The 19,106-nt window shown below is 55.4% G+C and overlaps 1 long non-coding RNA gene across 1 annotated transcript in view; it reads right to left on the bottom strand.

The window, feature by feature from the left end:
• LOC140422630 (uncharacterized) overlaps positions 1-19,106 on the bottom strand; it is a 33,411-nt gene that overhangs the window by 10,341 nt on the left and 3,964 nt on the right. Inside the window, exon 2 of the long non-coding RNA XR_011947526.1 lies at positions 9,440-9,641. This is a non-coding gene — a long non-coding RNA (uncharacterized lncRNA). The remainder of the gene's footprint in view (positions 1-9,439; positions 9,642-19,106) is intronic.

Here is a 19,106-nt window from a genome sequence, read left to right as displayed (position 1 = left end):
TTACTCATTATCTAACCCCGTGCTGTACGTGTCCTGGGAGCGTTTGATGGGTGACAGTGTAGAGGGAGCTTTACTCTGTATCTAACCCCGTGCTGTACCTGTCCTGGGATTGTTTGATGGGGACAGTGTAGAGGGAGGTTTACTCTGTATCTAACCCCGTGCTGTACCTGTCCTGGGAGTGTTTGATGGGAACAGTGTAGAGGGAGCTTTACTCTGTATCTAACCCCGTGCTGTACCTGTCCTGTGAGTGTTTGATGGGGACAGTGTCGAGGGAGCTTTACCCTGTATCTAACTCCGTGCTGTACCTGTCCTGGGAGTGTTTGATGGGGACAGTGTAGAGGGAGGTTTACTCCGTATCTATCCCCGTGTTGTACCTGTCCTGGGAGAGTTTGATGGGGACAGTGTAGAGGGAGCTTTACTCTGTATCTAACTCCGTGCTGTACCTATCCTGGGAGTGGTTGATGGGGACAGTGTAGAGGGAGCTTTACTCTGTATCTAACCCCGTGCTGTGCCTGTCGTGGGAGTGTTTGATGGGGACAGTGTAGAGGGAGCTTTACTCTGTATCTAACCCCGTGCTGTACCTGTCCTGGGAGTGTTTGATGGTGACGGTGTAGAGGGAGCTTTACTCTGTATCTAACCCCGTGCTGTACCTGTCCTGGGAGTGTTTGACGGGGACAGTGTAGAGGGAGCTTTACTCTGTATCTAACCCTGTATTGTACCTGTCCTGGGAGTGTTTGGTGGGGACAGTGTAGAGGGAGCTTTACTCTGTATCTAATCCCGTACTGTACCTGTCCTGGGAGTGTTTGATGGGGACAGTGTAGAGGGAGCTTTACTCTGTATCTAACCCCGTGCTGTGCCTGACCTGGGAGTGTTTGATGGGGACAGTGTAGAGGGAGCTTTACTCTGTATCTAACCCCGTGCTGTACCTGTCCTGGGAGTGTTTGATGGGGACAGTGTAGAGGGAGCTTTGCTCTGTATCTAACCCCATGCTGTACCTGTCCTGGGAGTGTTTGATGGGGACAGTGCAGAGGGAGCTTTACTCTGTATCTAACCCCGTGCTGTACGTGTCCTGGGAGCGTTTGATGGGTGACAGTGTAGAGTGAACTTTACTCTGTATCTAACCCCGTGCTGTACCTGTCCTGGGATTGTTTGATGGGGACAGTGTAGAGGGAGGTTTACTCTGTATCTAACCCCGTGCTGTACCTGTCCTGGGAGTGTTTGATGGGAACAGTGTAGAGGGAGCTTTACTCTGTATCTAACCCCATGCTGTACCTGTCCTGGGAGTGTTTGGTGGGGACAGTGTAGAGGGAGCTTTACTCTGTATCTAATCCCGTACTGTACCTGTCCTGGGAGTGGTTGATGGGGACTGTGTAGAGGGAGCTTTACTCTGCATCTAACCCCGTGCTGTACCTGTCCTGTGAGTGTTTGATGGGGACAGTGTCGAGGGAGCTTTACCATGTATCTAACTCCGTGCTGTACCTGTCCTGGGAGTGTTTGATGGGGACAGTGTAGAGGGAGGTTTACTCCGTATCTATCCCAGTGTTGTACCTGTCCTGGGAGAGTTTGATGGGGACAGTGTAGAGGGAGCTTTACTCTGTATCTAACTCCGTGCTGTACCTATCCTGGGAGTGGTTGATGGGGACAGTGTAGAGGGAGCTTTACTCTGTATCTAACCCCGTGCTGTACCTGTCCTGGGAGTGTTTGATGGTGACGGTGTAGAGGGAGCTTTACTCTGTATCTAACCCCGTGCTGTACCTGTCCTGGGAGTGTTTGACGGGGACAGTGTAGAGGGAGCTTTACTCTGTATCTAACCCTGTATTGTACCTGTCCTGGGAGTGTTTGGTGGGGACAGTGTAGAGGGAGCTTTACTCTGTATCTAATCCCGTACTGTACCTGTCCTGGGAGTGGTTGATGGGGACTGTGTAGAGGGAGCTTTACTCTGCATCTAACCCCGTGCTGTACCTGTCCTGGGAGTGTTTGATGGGGACAGTGTAGAGGGAGCTTTACTCTGTATCTAACCCCGTGCTGTGCCTGACCTGGGAGTGTTTGATGGGGACAGTGTAGAGGGAGCTTTACTCTGTATCTAACCCCGTGCTGTACCTGTCTTGGGAGTGTTTGATGGGGACAGTGGAGAGGGAGCTTTGCTCTGTATCTAACCCCATGCTGTACCTGTCCTGGGAGTGTTTGATGGGGACAGTGCAGAGGGAGCTTTACTCTGTATCTAACCCCGTGCTGTACGTGTCCTGGGAGCGTTTGATGGGTGACAGTGTAGAGTGAGCTTTACTCTGTATCTAACCCCGTGCTGTACCTGTCCTGGGATTGTTTGATGGGGACAGTATAGAGGGAGGTTTACTCTGTATCTAACCCCGTGCTGTACCTGTCCTGGGAGTGTTTGATGGGAACAGTGTAGAGGGAGCTTTACTCTGTATCTAACCCCATGCTGTACCTGTCCTGGGAGTGTTTGGTGGGGACAGTGTAGAGGGAGCTTTACTCTGTATCTAATCCCGTACTGTACCTGTCCTGGGAGTGGTTGATGGGGACTGTGTAGAGGGAGCTTTACTCTGCATCTAACCCCGTGCTGTACCTGTCCTGGGAGTGTTTGATGGGGACAGTGTAGAGGGAGCTTTACTCTGTATCTAACCCCGTGCTGTGCCTGTCCTGGGAGTGTTTGATGGGGACAGTGTAGAGGGAGGTTTACTCTGCATCTAACCCCGTGCTGTACCTGTCCTGGGAGTGTTTGATGGGGACAGTGTCGAGGGAGCTTTACTCTGTATCTAACCCCGTGCTGTACCTGTCTTGGGAGTGTTTGATGGGGACAGTGTAGAGGGAGCTTGACTCTGTATCTAACGCTGTGCTGTACCTGGCCTGGGAGAGTTTGATGGGGACAGTGTAGAGGGAGCTTTACTCTGTATCTAACCCTGTGCTGTACCTGTCCTGGGAGTGCTTGATGGGGACAGTGTAGCGGGAGCTTTACTCTGTATCTAACCCCGTGTTGTGCCTGTCCTGGGAGTGTTTGATGGGGACAGTGTGGAGGGAGCTTTACTCTGTATCTAACCCCGTGCTTTACCTGTCCTGGGTGTGTTTGATGGGGGCAGTGTAGAGGGAGCTTTGCTCTGTATCTAACCCCATGCTGTACCTGTCCTGGGAGTGTTTGATGGGGACAGTGTAGAGTGAGCTTTACTCTGTATCCAACCCCGTGCTGTACCTGTCCTGGGAGTGTTTGATGAGGACAGTGTAGAGGGAGCTTTACTCTTTTTCTAACCCCGTGCTGTACCTGTCATGGGAGTGTTTGGTGGGGACAGTGTCGAGGGAGCTTTACTCTGTATCTACCCCCGTGCTCTACCTGTCCTGGGAGTGTTTGATGGGGACAGTGTAGAGGGAGCTTTACTCTGTATCTAACTCCGTGCTGTACCTATCCTGGGAGTGGTTGATGGGGACAGTGTAGAGGGAGCTTTACTCTGTATCTAACCCCGTGCTGTACCTGTCCTGGGAGTGTTTGATGGTGACGGTGTAGAGGGAGCTTTACTCTGTATCTAACCCCGTGCTGTACCTGTCCTGGGAGTGTTTGGTGGGGACAGTGTAGAGGGAGCTTTACTCTGTATCTAATCCCGTACTGTACCTGTCCTGGGAGTGGTTGATGGGGACTGTGTAGAGGGAGCTTTACTCTGCATCTAACCCCGTGCTGTACCTGTCCTGGGAGTGTTTGATGGGGACAGTGTAGAGGGAGCTTTACTCTGTATCTAACCCCGTGCTGTGCCTGTCCTGGGAGTGTTTGATGGGGACAGTGTAGAGGGAGGTTTACTCTGCATCTAACCCCGTGCTGTACCTGGCCTGGGAGAGTTTGATGGGGACAGTGTAGAGGGAGCTTTACTCTGTATCTAACCCTGTGCTGTACCTGTCCTGGGAGTGCTTGATGGGGACAGTGTAGCGGGAGCTTTACTCTGTATCTAACCCCGTGTTGTGCCTGTCCTGGGAGTGTTTGATGGGGACAGTGTGGAGGGAGCTTTACTCTGTATCTAACCCCGTGCTTTACCTGTCCTGGGTGTGTTTGATGGGGGCAGTGTAGAGGGAGCTTTGCTCTGTATCTAACCCCATGCTGTACCTGTCCTGGGAGTGTTTGATGGGGACAGTGTAGAGTGAGCTTTACTCTGTATCCAACCCCGTGCTGTACCTGTCCTGGGAGTGTTTGATGAGGACAGTGTAGAGGGAGCTTTACTCTGTTTCTAACCCCGTGCTGTACCTGTCATGGGAGTGTTTGGTGGGGACAGTGTCGAGGGAGCTTTACTCTGTATCTACCCCCGTGCTCTACCTGTCCTGGGAGTGTTTGATGGGGACAGTGTAGAGGGAGCTTTACTCTGTATCTAACTCCATGCTGTACCTATCCTGGGAGTGGTTGATGGGGACAGTGTAGAGGGAGCTTTACTCTGTATCTAACCCCGTGCTGTACCTGTCCTGGGAGTGTTTGATGGTGACGGTGTAGAGGGAGCTTTACTCTGTATCTAACCCCGTGCTGTACCTGTCCTGGGAGTGTTTGACGGGGACAGTGTAGAGGGAGCTTTACTCTGTATCTAACCCTGTGTTGTACCTGTCCTGGGAGTGTTTGGTGGGGACAGTGTAGAGGGAGCTTTACTCTGTATCTAATCCCGTACTGTACCTGTCCTGGGAGTGGTTGATGGGGACTGTGTAGAGGGAGCTTTACTCTGCATCTAACCCCGTGCTGTACCTGTCCTTGGAGTGTTTGATGGGGACAGTGTAGAGGGAGCTTTACTCTGTATCTAACCCCGTGCTGTGCCTGTCCTGGGAGTGTTTGATGGGGACAGTGTAGAGGGAGGTTTACTCTGCATCTTACCCCGTGCTGTACCTGTCCTGGGAGTGTTTGATGGGGACAGTGTCGAGGGAGCTTTACTCTGTATCTAACCCCGTGCTGTACCTGTCTTGGGAGTGTTTGATGGGGACAGTGTAGAGGGAGCTTGACTCTGTATCTAACGCTGTGCTGTACCTGGTCTGGGAGAGTTTGATGGGGACAGTGTAGAGGGAGCTTTACTCTGTATCTAACCCTGTGCTGTACCTGTCCTGGGAGTGCTTGATGGGGACAGTGTAGCGGGAGCTTTACTCTGTATCTAACCCCGTGCTGTGCCTGTCCTGGGAGTGTTTGATGGGGACAGTGTCGAGGGAGCTTTACTCTGTATCTAACCCCTTGCTTTACCTGTCCTGGGTGTGTTTGATGGGGACAGTGTAGAGGGAGCTTTGCTCTGTATCTAACCCCATGCTGTACCTGTCCTGGGAGTGTTTGATGGGGACAGTGTAGAGGGAGCTTTACTCTGTATCCAACCCCGTGCTGTACCTGTCCTGGGAGTGTTTGATGAGGACAGTGTAGAGGGAGCTTTACTCTGTTTCTAACCCCGTGCTGTACCTGTCATGGGAGTGTTTGGTGGGGACAGTGTCGAGGGAGCTTTACTCTGTATCTACCCCCGTGCTCTACCTGTCCTGGGAGTGTTTGATGGGGACAGTGTCGAGGGAGCTTTACTCTGTAACTAACCCCGTGCTGTACCTGTCCTGGGAGTGTTTGATGGGAACAGTGTAGAGGGAGCTTTACTCTGTATCTAACCCCGGGATGTACTTGTCCTGGGAGAGTTTGATGGGGACAGTGTCGAGGGAGCTTTACTCTGTATCTAACACCGTGCTGTACCTGTCCTGGGAGTGTTTGATGGTGACAGTGTAGAGGGAGCTTTACTCTGTATCTAACTCCGTGCTGTACCTATCCTGGGAGTGGTTGATGGGGACAGTGTAGAGGGAGCTTTACTCTGTATCTAACCCCGTGCTGTACCTGTCCTGGGAGTGTTTGATGGTGACGGTGTAGAGGGAGCTTTACTCTGTATCTAACCCCGTGCTGTACCTGTCCTGGGAGTGTTTGGTGGGGACAGTGTAGAGGGAGCTTTACTCTGTATCTAATCCCGTACTGTACCTGTCCTGGGAGTGGTTGATGGGGACTGTGTAGAGGGAGCTTTACTCTGCATCTAACCCCGTGCTGTACCTGTCCTGGGAGTGTTTGATGGGGACAGTGTAGAGGGAGCTTTACTCTGTATCTAACCCCGTGCTGTGCCTGTCCTGGGAGTGTTTGATGGGGACAGTGTAGAGGGAGGTTTACTCTGCATCTAACCCCGTGCTGTACCTGGCCTGGGAGAGTTTGATGGGGACAGTGTAGAGGGAGCTTTACTCTGTATCTAACCCTGTGCTGTACCTGTCCTGGGAGTGCTTGATGGGGACAGTGTAGCGGGAGCTTTACTCTGTATCTAACCCCGTGTTGTGCCTGTCCTGGGAGTGTTTGATGGGGACAGTGTGGAGGGAGCTTTACTCTGTATCTAACCCCGTGCTTTACCTGTCCTGGGTGTGTTTGATGGGGGCAGTGTAGAGGGAGCTTTGCTCTGTATCTAACCCCATGCTGTACCTGTCCTGGGAGTGTTTGATGGGGACAGTGTAGAGTGAGCTTTACTCTGTATCCAACCCCGTGCTGTACCTGTCCTGGGAGTGTTTGATGAGGACAGTGTAGAGGGAGCTTTACTCTGTTTCTAACCCCGTGCTGTACCTGTCATGGGAGTGTTTGGTGGGGACAGTGTCGAGGGAGCTTTACTCTGTATCTACCCCCGTGCTCTACCTGTCCTGGGAGTGTTTGATGGGGACAGTGTAGAGGGAGCTTTACTCTGTATCTAACTCCGTGCTGTACCTATCCTGGGAGTGGTTGATGGGGACAGTGTAGAGGGAGCTTTACTCTGTATCTAACCCCGTGCTGTACCTGTCCTGGGAGTGTTTGATGGTGACGGTGTAGAGGGAGCTTTACTCTGTATCTAACCCCGTGCTGTACCTGTCCTGGGAGTGTTTGACGGGGACAGTGTAGAGGGAGCTTTACTCTGTATCTAACCCTGTGTTGTACCTGTCCTGGGAGTGTTTGGTGGGGACAGTGTAGAGGGAGCTTTACTCTGTATCTAATCCCGTACTGTACCTGTCCTGGGAGTGGTTGATGGGGACTGTGTAGAGGGAGCTTTACTCTGCATCTAACCCCGTGCTGTACCTGTCCTTGGAGTGTTTGATGGGGACAGTGTAGAGGGAGCTTTACTCTGTATCTAACCCCGTGCTGTGCCTGTCCTGGGAGTGTTTGATGGGGACAGTGTAGAGGGAGGTTTACTCTGCATCTAACCCCGTGCTGTACCTGTCCTGGGAGTGTTTGATGGGGACAGTGTCGAGGGAGCTTTACTCTGTATCTAACCCCGTGCTGTACCTGTCTTGGGAGTGTTTGATGGGGACAGTGTAGAGGGAGCTTGACTCTGTATCTAACGCTGTGCTGTACCTGGTCTGGGAGAGTTTGATGGGGACAGTGTAGAGGGAGCTTTACTCTGTATCTAACCCTGTGCTGTACCTGTCCTGGGAGTGCTTGATGGGGACAGTGTAGCGGGAGCTTTACTCTGTATCTAACCCCGTGCTGTGCCTGTCCTGGGAGTGTTTGATGGGGACAGTGTCGAGGGAGCTTTACTCTGTATCTAACCCCTTGCTTTACCTGTCCTGGGTGTGTTTGATGGGGACAGTGTAGAGGGAGCTTTGCTCTGTATCTAACCCCATGCTGTACCTGTCCTGGGAGTGTTTGATGGGGACAGTGTAGAGGGAGCTTTACTCTGTATCCAACCCCGTGCTGTACCTGTCCTGGGAGTGTTTGATGAGGACAGTGTAGAGGGAGCTTTACTCTGTTTCTAACCCCGTGCTGTACCTGTCATGGGAGTGTTTGGTGGGGACAGTGTCGAGGGAGCTTTACTCTGTATCTACCCCCGTGCTCTACCTGTCCTGGGAGTGTTTGATGGGGACAGTGTCGAGGGAGTTTTACTCTGTAACTAACCCCGTGCTGTACCTGTCCTGGGAGTGTTTGATGGGAACAGTGTAGAGGGAGCTTTACTCTGTATCTAACCCCGGGATGTACTTGTCCTGGGAGAGTTTGATGGGGACAGTGTCGAGGGAGCTTTACTCTGTATCTAACACCGTGCTGTACCTGTCCTGGGAGTGTTTGATGGTGACAGTGTAGAGGGATCTTTACTCTGTATCTAACCCCGTGCTGTACCTGTCCTGGGAGTGTGTGATGGGGACAGTGTAGAGGGAGCTTTACTCTGTATCTAACCCCGTGCTGTACCTGTCCTGGGAGTGTTTGGTGGGGACAGTGTCGAGGGAGCTTTACTCTGTATCTCCCCCCGTGCTCTACCTGTCCTGTGAGTGTTTGATGGGGACAGTGTAGAGAGAGCTTTACTCTGTATCTAACCCCGTGCTGTACCTGTCCTGGGAGTGTTTGATGGGGATAGTGTGGAGGGAACTTTACTCTGTATCTAACCCCGTGCTGTACCTGTCCTGGGAGTGTTTTATGGGGACAGTGTAGAGGGAGCTTTACTCTGTATCTAACACCATGCTGTACCTGTCCTTGGAGTGTTTGATGGAGACAGTGTAGAGGGAGCTTTACTCTGTATCTAACCCCGTGCTGTACCTGTCCTGGGAGTGTTTGATGGGGACAGTATAGAGGGAGCATTGCTCTGTATCTAACCCCGTGTTGTACCTGTCCTGGGAGTGTTTGATGGGGACAGTGTAGAGGGAGCTTTTCTCTGTATCTAACCCCGTGCTGTACCTGTCCTGGGAGTGTTTGATGGGGACAGTGTAGAGGGAGCTTTACTCTGTATCTAACCCCGTGCTGTACCTTACTGGGAGTGTTTGATGGGGACAGTGTAGAGGGAGCTTTACTCTGTATCTAACCCCGTGCTGTGCCTGTCCTGGGCGTGTTTGATGGGGACAGTGTAGAGGGAGCTTTACTCTGTATCTAACCCCGTGCTGTACCTGTCCTGGGAGTGTTTGATGGGGACAGTTTAGATGGAGCTTTACTCTGTATCTAACCCCGTGCTGTACCTGTCCTGGGAGTGTTTGATGGAGACAGTGTAGAGGGAGCTTTACTCTGTATCTAACACCGTGCTGTACCTGTCCTGGGAGTGTTTGTTGGGGACAGTGTAGAGGGAGCTTTACTCTGTATCTAAACCCGTGCTGTATCTGTCCTGGGAGTGTTTGATGGGGACAGTGGAGAGGGAGCTTTACTCTGTATCTAACCCCGTGCTATACCTGTCCTGGGGGTGTTTGATGGGGTCAGTGCAGAGGGAGCTTTACTCTGTATCTGACCCCGTGCTGTATCTGTCCTGTGTGTGTTTGATGGGGACAGTGTAGAGGGAGCTTTACTCTGTTTCTAACCCCGTGCTGTACCTGTCCTGGGAGTGTTTGATGGGGACAGTGTAGAGGGAGCTTTACTCTGTATCTAACCCCGTGCTGTACCTGTCCTGGGAGTGTTTGATGGGGACAGTGTAGAGGGAGCTTTACTCTGTATCTAACCCCGTGCTGTACCTGTCCTGGGAGTGTGATTCCTCACCTGGCCGAAATGAGCGGGGTAGCCCAACATGTGCATGTAGAGAAGTTTGGCCACATTGCGGCAACGGTATGATCCCTCGTCCTCGCGGAAGCTGGAACGGATGGCGGCACATTCCTTCTGGATAATTGCGCGTTCTTCAGCCTGGGTACGGGCCGTCCGGATAATTCGGATCAACTCCTGGAGGCGGGCCGGTGGAGACATCCTGAGGCATGCAGGACATCCATGGGGAAGGAAGAAAAACAAGGTGAGCGCTCCGTCAGTACTGACCCTCTGACAGTGCGGCACTCCCTCAGTACTGACCCTCTGACAGTGCAGCACTCCCTCAGTACTGACCCTCTGACAGTGCGGCACTCCCTCAATACTGACCCTCTGACAGTGCGGCACTCCCTCAGTAGTGACCCTCTGACAGTGCGGCACTCCCTCAGTACTGACCCTCTGACAGTGCTGCACTCCCTCTGTACTGACCCTCTGACAGTGCAGCACTCCCTCAGTACTGACCCTCTGACAGTGCAGCACTCCCTCAGTACTGACCCTCTGACAGTGCAGCACTCCCTCAGTACTGACTTCTGACAGTGCAGCACTCCCTCAGTACTGACCCTCTGACAGAGCGGCACTCCCTCAGTACTGACCCTCTGACAGTGCAGCACTCCCTCAGTACTGACCCTCTGACAGTGCAGCACTCCCTCAGTACTGACCCTCTGACAGTGCGTCACTCCCTCAGTACTGACCCTCTGACAGTGCGGCCCTCCCTCAGTACTGACCCTCTGACAGTGCAGCACTCCCTCAGTACTGACCCTCGGACAGTGAAGCACTCGCTCAGTACTGACCCTCTGACAGTGCGGAACTCCCTCAGTACTGAACCTCTGACAGTGCGGCACTCCCTCAGTACTGACCCTCTGACAATGAAGCACTCCCTCAGTACTGACCCTCTGACATTGCAGCACTCCCTCAGTACTGACCCTCTGACATTGCAGCACTCCCTCAGTACTGACCCTCTGACAGTGCGGCGCTCCCTCAGTACTGACTCTCTGACAGTGCGGCGCTCCCTCAGTACTGACCCTCTGACAGTGCGGCACTCCCTAAGTACTGACCCTCTGACAGTGCTGCGCTCCCTCAGTACTGACCCTCTGAAAGTGCGGCACTCCCTCAGTACTGACCCTCTGACAGTGCGGCACTTCCTCAGTACTGTCCCTCTGACAGTGCGGCACTCCCTCAATACTGACCCTCTGACAGTGCGGCACTCCCTCAGAACTGATCCTCTGACAGTGCAGCGCTCCCTCAGTACTGACCCTCTGTCAGTGCATCACTTCCTCAGTACTGACCCTCTGACAGTGCGGAACTCCCTCAATACTGACCCTCTGACAGTGCAGCGCTCCCCCAGTACTGACCCTCTGACAGTATGGCACTCCCTCAGTACTGACCCTCTGACAGTATGGCACTCCCTCAGTACTGACCCTCTGACAGTGCTGCACCCCTATGTACTGACCCTCTGACAGTCAGCACTCCCTCAGTACTGACCCTCTGACAGTGCAGCACTCCCTCAGTACTGACCCTCTGACAGTGCAGCACTCCCTCAGTACTGACCCTCTGACAGTGCGGCACTCCCTCAGTACTGACCCTCTGACAGTGCGGCACTCCCTCAGTACTGACCCTCTGACAGTGCAGCACTCCCTCAGTACTGACCCTCTGACAGTGCAGCACTCCCTCAGTACTGACCCTCTGACAGTGCGGAGCTCCCTCAGTACTGACCCTCTGACAGTGTAGCACTTCCTCAGTACTGACCCTCTGACAGTGCGTCACTCCCTCAGTACTGACCCTCTGACTGTGCGGCACTCCTTCAGTACTGACCCTCTGACAGTGCAGCACTCCCTCAGTACTGACCCTCTGACAATGAAGCACTCCCACAGTACTGACCCTCTGACAGTGCGGCACTCCCTCAGTACTGACCCTCTGACAGTGCGTCGCTCCCTCAGTACTGACCCTCTGACAGTGCGGCACTCCCTCAGTACTGATCCTCTGACCATGCAGTGTTCCCTCAGTACTGACCCTCGAACGGTGCGGCGCTCCCTCAGTGCTGACCCTCTAACAGTGCGGCACTCGCTCATTACTGACCCTCTGACAGTGCGGCACTCCCTCAGTACTGACTCTCTGACAGTGCAGCGCTCCCTCAGTACTGACCCTCTGACAGTTCGGCGCTCCCTCAGTGCTGACCCTCTGACAGTGTGGTGCTCCCTCAGTACTGACCCTCTGACAGTGCGGCACTCACTCAGTACTGACCCTCTGTCAGTGCATCACTCCCTCAGTACTGACCCTCTGACAGTGCGGCACTCCCTCAGTACTGAATCTCTGACAGTGCGGCACTCCCTCAGTACTGACACTCTGACAGTGCGGAACTCCCTCAGTACTGACCCTCTGACAGTGCGGTGCTCCCTCAGAACTGACCCTCTGACAGTGCGGCACTCCCTCAGTACTGACCCTCTGACAGTGCGGCGCTCCCTCAGAACTGACTCTCTGACAGTGCGGCACTCCCTCAGTACTGACCCTCTGGCAGTTCAGCACACCCTCAGTACTGACCCTCTGACAGTGCAGCACTCCCTCAGTACTGACCCTCTGACAGTGCAGCACTCCCTCAGTACTGACCCTCTGACAGTGCAGCACTCCCTCAGTACTGACCCTCTGACAGTGCGGCACTCCCTCAGTACTGACCCTTTGACAGTGCGGCGCTCACTCACTACTGACCCTCTGACAGTGCAGACTCCCTCAGTACTGACCCTCTGACTGTGCGGCACTCCCTCAGTACTGACCTTCTGACAGTCCGGCACTCCCTCAGTACTGACCCTCTGACAGTGCGGCACTCCGTCAGTACTGACACTCTGACAGTGCAGCACTCCCTCAGTACTGACCCTCTGACAGTGCAGCACTCCCTCAGTACTGACCCTCTGACAGTGCAGCACTCCCTCAGTACTGACCCTCTGACAGTGCGGCACTCCGTCAGTACTGACCCTCTGACAGTGCGGCGCTCCCTCAGTACTGTCCCTCTGACAGTGCGGCACTCCCTCAGTACTGACCCTCTGACGATGCAGCACTCCCTCAGTACTGACCCTCTGATAGTACAGCACTCCCTGAGTACTGACCCTCTGACAGTGCAGCGCTCGCTCAGTACTGACCCTCTGACAGTGCGGCACTCCCTCAGTACTGACTCTCTGACAGTACGGCACTCCCTCAGTACTGACCCTCTGACAGTGCGGCGCTCCCTCAGTACTGTCCCTCTGACAGTGCGGCACTCCCTCAGTACTGACCCTCTGACGATGCAGCACTCCCTCAGTACTGACCCTCTGATAGTACAGCACTCCCTGAGTACTGACCCTCTGACAGTGCAGCGCTCGCTCAGTACTGACCCTCTGACAGTTCGGCGCTCCCTCAGTACTGACTCTCTGACAGTGCAGCGCTCCCTCAGTACTGACCCTCTGACAGTTCGGCGCTCCCTCAGTGCTGACCCTCTGACAGTGTGGTGCTCCCTCAGTACTGACCCTCTGACAGCGCGGCACTCCCTCAGTACTGACCCTCTGTCAGTGCATCACTCCCTCAGTACTGACCCTCGGACAGTGCGGCACTCCCTCAGTACTGAATCTCTGACAGTGCGGCACTCCCTCAGTACTGACCCTCTGACAATGCGGCGCTCCCTCAGTACTGACACTCTGACAGTGCGGAACTCCCTCAGTACTGACCCTCTGACAGTGCGGTGCTCCCTCAGAACTGACCCTCTGACAGTGCGGCACTCCCTCAGTACTGACCCGCTGACACTGCGGCGCTCCCTCAGAACTGACTCTCTGACAGTGCGGCACTCCCTCAGTACTGACCCTCTGGCAGTTCAGCACTCCCTCAGTACTGACCCTCTGACAGTGCAGCACTCCCTCAGTACTGACCCTCTGACAGTGCAGCACTCCCTCAGTACTGACCCTCTGACAGTGCGGCACTCCGTCAGTACTGACCCTCTGACAGTGCGGCGCTCCCTCAGTACTGACCCTCTGACAGTGCGGCACTCCCTCAGTACTGACCCTCTGACGATGCAGCACTCCCTCAGTACTGACCCTCTGATAGTACAGCACTCCCTCAGTACTGACCCTCTGACAGTGCAGCACTCGCTCAGTACTGACCCTCTGACAGTGCGGCACTCCCGCAGTACTGACTCTCTGACAGTACGGCACTCCCTCAGTACTGAACCTCTGACAGTGCAGCGCTCCCTCAGTACTGACTCTCTGACAGTGCAGCGCTCCCTCAGTACTGACCCTCTGACAGTTCGGCGCTCCCTCAGTGCTGACCCTCTGACAGTGTGGTGCTCCCTCAGTACTGACCCTCTGACAGTGCGGCACTCCCTCAGTACTGACCCTCTGTCAGTGCATCACTCCCTCAGTACTGACCCTCTGACAGTGCGGCACTCCCTCAGTACTGAATCTCTGACAGTGCGGCACTCCCTCAGTACTGACACTCTGACAGTGCGGAACTCCCTCAGTACTGACCCTCTGACAGTGCGGTGCTCCCTCAGAACTGACCCTCTGACAGTGCGGCACTCCCTCAGTACTGACCCTCTGACAGTGCGGCGCTCCCTCAGAACTGACTCTCTGACAGTGCGGCACTCCCTCAGTACTGACCCTCTGGCAGTTCAGCACTCCCTCAGTTCTGACCCTCTGACAGTGCAGCACTCCCTCAGTACTGACCCTCTGACAGTGCAGCACTCCCTCAGTACTGACCCTCTGACAGTGCAGCACTCCCTCAGTACTGACCCTCTGACAGTGCGGCACTCCCTCAGTACTGACCCTTTGACAGTGCGGCGCTCACTCAGTACTGACCCTCTGACAGTGCAGACTCCCTCAGTACTGACCCTCTGACTGTGCGGCACTCCCTCAGTACTGACCCTCTGACAGTCCGGCACTCCCTCAGTACTGACCCTCTGACAGTGCGGCACTCCCTCAGTACTGACCCTCTGACAGTGCAGCACTCCCTCAGTACTGACCCTCTGACAGTGCAGCACTCCCTCAGTACTGACCCTCTGACAGTGCGGCACTCCGTCAGTACTGACCCTCTGACAGTGCGGCGCTCCCTCAGTACTGACCCTCTGACAGTGCGGCACTCCCTCAGTACTGACCCTCTGACGATGCAGCACTCCCTCAGTACTGACCCTCTGATCGTACAGCACTCCCTGAGTACTGACCCTCTGACAGTGCAGCACTCGCTCAGTACTGACCCTCTGACAGTGCAGCACTCCCTCAGTACTGACCCTCTGACAGTGCAGACTCCCTCAGTACTGACCCTCTGATAGTACAGCACTCCCTGAGCACTGACCCTCTGACAGTGCAGCACTCCCTCAGTACTGACCCTCTGACAGTGCAGCACTCCCTCAGTACTGACCCTCTGACAGTGTAGCACTCCTTCAGTACTGACCCTCTGACTGTGCAGCACTCCCTCAGTACTGACCCTCTGACAGTGCGTCGCTCCCTCAGTACTGACCCTCTAACAGTGCGGCACTCCCTCAGTACTGACCCTCTGACAGTGCGGCACTCCCTCAGTACTGACCCTCTGACAGTGCGGCACTCCCTCAGTACTGACCCTCTGACAGTGCGGCACTCCCTCAGTCCTGACCCTCTGACAGTGCGGTACTCCCTCAGTACTGACCCTCTGACAGTGCGGCACTCCCTCAGTACTGACCCTCTGACAGTGCGGCACTCCCTCAGTACTGACCCTCTGACGGTGCAGCATTCCCTCAGTACTGACCCTCTGACAGTGCGGCACTCCCTCAGTACTGACCCTCTGACAGTGCGGCACTCCCTCAGTACTGACCCTCTGACAGTGCGGCACTCCCTCAGTACTGACCCTCTGACGGTGCAGCATTCCCTCAGTACTGACCCTCTGACAGTGCGGCACTACATCAGTACTGACCCTCTGACAGTGCGGCGCTCCCTCAGTACTGACCCTCTGACAGTGCGGCACTCACTCAGTACTGACCCTCTGACAGTGCGGCGCACCCCCAGTACTGACCCTCTGACAGTGCGGCACACACTCAGTACTGACCCTCTGACAGTGCGGCACTCCCTCAGTACTGACCCTCTGACAGTGCGGCGCACCCTCAGTTCTGACCCTCTGACAGTGCGGCGCTCCCTCAGTACTGACTCTCCGACAGTGCGGCACTCCCTCAGTACTGACCCTCTGACGGTGCAGCATTCCCTCAGTACTGACCCTCTGACAGTGCGGCACTCCCTCAGTACTGACCCTTTGACAGTGCGGCACTCCCTCAGTACTGACCCTCTGACAGTGCAGCACTACCTCAGTACTGACCCTCTGACAGTGCGGCGCTCCCTCAGTACTGACCCTCTGACAGTGCGGCACTCACTCAGTACTGACCCTCTGACAGTGCGGCACTCCCTCAGTACTGACCCTCTGACAGTGCGGCGCACCCTCAGTACTGACCCTCTGACAGTGCGGCACTCACTCAGTACTGACCCTCTGACAGTGCGGCACTCCCTCAGTACTGACCCTCTGACAGTGCGGGGCAACCTCAGTACTGACCGTCTGACAGTGCGGCGCTCCCTCAGTACTGACCCTCTGGCAGTGCGGCACTCCCTCAGTACTGACCCTCTGACAGTGCGGCGCTCCCTCAGTACTGACCCTCTGACAGTGCGGCGCTCCCTCAGTACTGACCCTCTGACAGTGCGGCACTCCCTCAGTACTGACCCTCTGACAGTGCGGCGCTCCCTCAGTACTGACCCTCTGACAGTGCGGCACTCCCTCAGTATTGACCCTCCAACAGTGCGGCACTCCCTCAATGCTGACCCTCTGACAGTGCAGCACTCCCTCAGTACTGACCCTCTGACTGTGCGGCGCTCCCTCAGTACTGACCCTCTGACAGTGCGGCACTCCCTCGGTACTGACTCTCTGACAGTGCAGCACTCGCTCAGTACTGACCCTCTGACAGTGCGGCGCTCCCTCAGTACTGACCCTGTGACAGTGCAGCGCTCCCTCAGTACTGATCCTCTGACAGTGCGGTACTCCCTCAGTACTGACCCTCTGACAGTGCAGCGCACCCTCAGTACTGACACTCTGACTGTGCGGCACTCCCTCAATACTGACCCTCTGACAGTGCGGCACTCCCTCAGTACTGACCCTCTGACAGTGCAGCACTCCCTCAGCACTGACCCTCTGACAGTGCGGCACTCCCTCAGTACTGACCCTCTGACAGTGCGGCACTCCCTCAGTACTGACCCTCTGACAGTGCAGCACTCCCTCAGTACTGACCCTCTGACAGTGCGGCACTCCCTCAGTACTGACCCTCTGACAGTGCAGCACTCCCTCAGTACTGACCCTCTGACAGTGCGGAACTCCCTCAATACTGACCCTCTGACAGTGCAGCACTCCCTCAGTACTGACCCTCTGACAGTATGGCACTCCCTCAGTACTGACCCTCTGACAGTATGGCACTCCCTCAGTACTGACCCTCTGACAGTGCTGCACCCCTCTGTACTGACCCTCTGACAGTGCAGCACTCCCTCAGTACTGACCCTCTGACAGTGCAGCACTCCCTCAGTACTGACCCTCTGACTGTGCGGCACTCCCTCAGTACTGACCCTCTGACAGTGCAGCACTCCCTCAGTACTGACCCTCTGACAGTGCAGCACTCCCTCAGTACTGACCCTCTGACGGTGCGGCACTCCGTCAGTACTGACCCTCTGACAGTGCGGCGCTCCCTCAGTACTGTCCCTCTGACAGTGCGGCACTCCCTCAGTACTGACCCTCTGACGATGCAGCACTCCCTCAGTACTGACCCTCTGACAGTGCAGCACTCGCTCAGTACTGACCCTCTGACAGTGCGGCACTCCCTCAGTACTGACTCTCTAACAGTACGGCACTCCCTCAGTACTGAACCTCTGACAGTGCAGCGCTCCCTCAGTACTGACTCTCTGACAGTGCAGCGCTCCCTCAGTACTGACCCTCTGACAGTTCGGCGCTCCCTCAGTGCTGACCCTCTGACAGTGTGGTGCTCCCTCAGTACTGACCCTCTGACAGTGCGGCACTCCCTCAGTACTGAATCTCTGACAGTGCGGCACTCCCACAGTACTGACACTCTGACAGTGCGGAACTCCCTCAGTACTGACCGTCTGACAGTGCGGTGCTCCCTCAGAACTGACCCTCTGACAGTGCGGCACTCCCTCAGTACTGACCCTCTGACAGTGCGGCGCTCCCTCAGAACTGACTCTCTGACAGTGCGGCACTCCCTCAGTACTGACCCTCTGGCAGTTCAGCACTCCCTCAGTCCTGACCCTCTGACAGTGCAGCACTCCCTCAGTACTGACCCTCTGACAGTGCAGCACTCCCTCAGTACTGACCCTCTGACAGTGCGGCACTCCGTCAGTACTGACCCTCTGACAGTGCGGCGCTCCCTCAGTACTGACCCTCTGACAATGCGGCACTCCCTCAGTACTGACCCTCTGACGATGCAGCACTCCCTCAGTACTGACCCTCTGATAGTACAGCACTCCCTGAGTACTGACCCTCTGACAGTGCAGCACTCGCTCAGTACTGACCCTCTGACAGTGCGGCACTCCCTCAGTACTGACTCTCTGACAGTACGGCACTCCCTCAGTACTGAACCTCTGACAGTGCAGCGCTCCCTCAGTACTGAATCTCTGACAGTGCAGCGCTCCCTCAGTACTGACCCTCTGACAGTTCGGCGCTCCCTCAGTGCTGACCCTCTGACAGTGTGGTGCTCCCTCAGTACTGACCCTCTGACAGTGCGGCACTCCCTCAGTACTGACCCTCTGTCAGTGCATCACTCCCTCAGTACTGACCCTCTGACAGTGCGGCACTCCCTCAGTACTGAATCTCTGACAGTGCGGCACTCCCTCAGTACTGACACTCTGACAGTGCGGAACTCCCTCAGTACTGACCCTCTGACAGTGCGGTGCTCCCTCAGAACTGACCCTCTGACAGTGCGGCACTCCCTCAGTACTGACCCTCTGACAGTTCGGCGCTCCCTCAGAACTGACTCTCTGACAGTGCGGCACTCCCTCAGTACTGACCCTCTGGCAGTTCAGCACTCCCTCAGTACTGACCCTCTGACAGTGCAGCACTCCCTCAGTACTGACCCTCTGACAGTGCAGCACTCCCTCAGTACTGACCCTCTGACAGTGCAGCACTCCCTCAGTACTGACCCTCTGACAGTGCGGCACTCCCTCAGTACTGACCCTTTGACAGTGCGGCGCTCACTCAGTACTGACCCTCTGACAGTGCAGACTCCCTCAGTACTGACCCTCTGACTGTGCGGCACTCCCTCAGTACTAACCCTCTGACAGTCCGGCACTCCCTCAGTACTGACCCTCTGACAGTGCGGCACTCCGTCAGTACTGACACTCTGACAGTGCAGCACTCCCTCAGTACTGACCCTCTGACAGTGCAGCACTCCCTCAGTACTGACCCTCTGACAGTGCAGCACTCCCTCAGTACTGACCCTCTGACAGTGCGGCACTCCGTCAGTACTGACCCTCTGACAGTGCGGCGCTCCCTCAGTACTGACCCTCTGACAGTGCGGCACTCCCTCAGTACCGACCCTCTGACACTGCGGCACTCCCTGAGTACTGACCCTCTGACAGTGCAGCACTCGCTCAGTACTGACCCT

The sequence above is a fragment of the Scyliorhinus torazame genome, chromosome 5 (assembly GCF_047496885.1).
Source record: "Scyliorhinus torazame isolate Kashiwa2021f chromosome 5, sScyTor2.1, whole genome shotgun sequence".
NCBI classification, from domain to species: Eukaryota; Metazoa; Chordata; class Chondrichthyes; order Carcharhiniformes; family Scyliorhinidae; genus Scyliorhinus; species Scyliorhinus torazame.
This window is presented reverse-complemented; position numbering and strand designations above follow the sequence as displayed.